Genomic DNA, 1,460 nt, shown 5'->3' with positions numbered 1-1,460 from the left:
GAAGAAGAAGAAGAAGAAGAAGAAGAAGAAGAAGAAGAAGAAGAAGAAGAAGAAGAAGAAGAAGAAGAAGAAGAAGAAGAAGAAGAAGAAGAAAAGAGAAATAGAGGCTGGCCATGGCCATAAGAACATGGAGAGAGGGGGAAGGGAAGGTGAGGGGGAAGGGGAGAGCGAGAGGAGGAGAAAGCAAGAGAAAAAGAGCCGTCTGTTACTTTTTAATTCAGCTAATCTACATCTTTTAATTGAACAACTAAGGTCCTTTGCACTTAGGACTATTATTGAAGGCATTTGCTGATTCCTGTGATTTTGTCAAGTTTTTCCCCACCTCCTGCCCTGGGTAACTTGAGTAATGTTTGTTTCTTTTCTTTCTCTTATTCATTTTGGGAATTTACTGAGTTGAACATTTTTGATTCCTCCCTAATTCTCACTTGCTCATCTACTCCTCTTGTAAAATATTCTCCTGTAGCCTTATGTTTGTGCCTTTCTTCATCTATTATGAGATCCCTTTATGTTCCCCCTGAAATGCTGACTTGCAGTCATGATATGTCTGCTTAACTATGTCTCCAGTACTACAAGATTTTTCTGGCTGGGTATAGTGGCATACCAGCACTCAGGAGGCAGAGGCTCTGGTGGGTCTCTACCAATTCAAGACCAATAAGGTCCAGGCCAACCCAGACTACATAGTAAGACCTTGCTTCAAAAACAAAAATAAAGTAAACAAATAAAAGCTTTTCTGGACATAGTAATCTTGGTTGGCAGTTTTTTACATTCAAGACTTAAGATATATAATTATGTGCTTATAATTCTGGATTCTCGAGTTTTGTCATGAAATCAGATCAAATTCTGATATATCTGCCTTTGTGTACAAGTTAGCATTAAAAATATTTATTTATGTATTTATTTATTTTTATTTTTATGTGTTCTCAGAGGCCAGAAGAAGGCAGCAGACCCCTGAAACTGGAGTTATAAGTCATTGTTAGTGGCTATATGTGTTGCGGGAAATATTAAAAATGACCTGCCAAGTTCCCGTGCTCTATCTAGCTATTCTCTGCCCTGTCAACTCTCTGGAGGGGCTGGAGCTCCTGAGTTCCCTTCGCTGGCATGCCAGCCCAACACCCACCACATGGTCAGCCGCCATAACACCCAGCAACCTGGTAGAAACTAAACTCTAGAAGCTTATAATTAACCAAACAGATTTATATATTAATAAATTCTCAATTCACCAAATGCCAATACAATAATTTCAGAACCAGTTGATAAAGGTAAAAGCCGCCCACCTTTAGATTTGACAAATTATCCCAATTATTCTAACCTTTATGACATCATTTTTATATTTTGGGCAGATAAACCAAGCAGCAGACCAAGCCAAGGTGTTCCACCTGAGAGAGGTTTATTATGTGGGGATGGGGGGGGGGAGCGGCGAAGCAGGTAGAAGGGTAGAGAAGAGGAGAGAGAGAGAAAGG

This window comes from Mus pahari, chromosome 8, assembly GCF_900095145.1.
Source record: "Mus pahari chromosome 8, PAHARI_EIJ_v1.1, whole genome shotgun sequence".
NCBI lineage: Eukaryota > Metazoa > Chordata > Mammalia > Rodentia > Muridae > Mus > Mus pahari.
The sequence above is the reverse complement of the archived record's forward strand: the minus strand, read 5'-3'. Positions refer to the sequence as shown.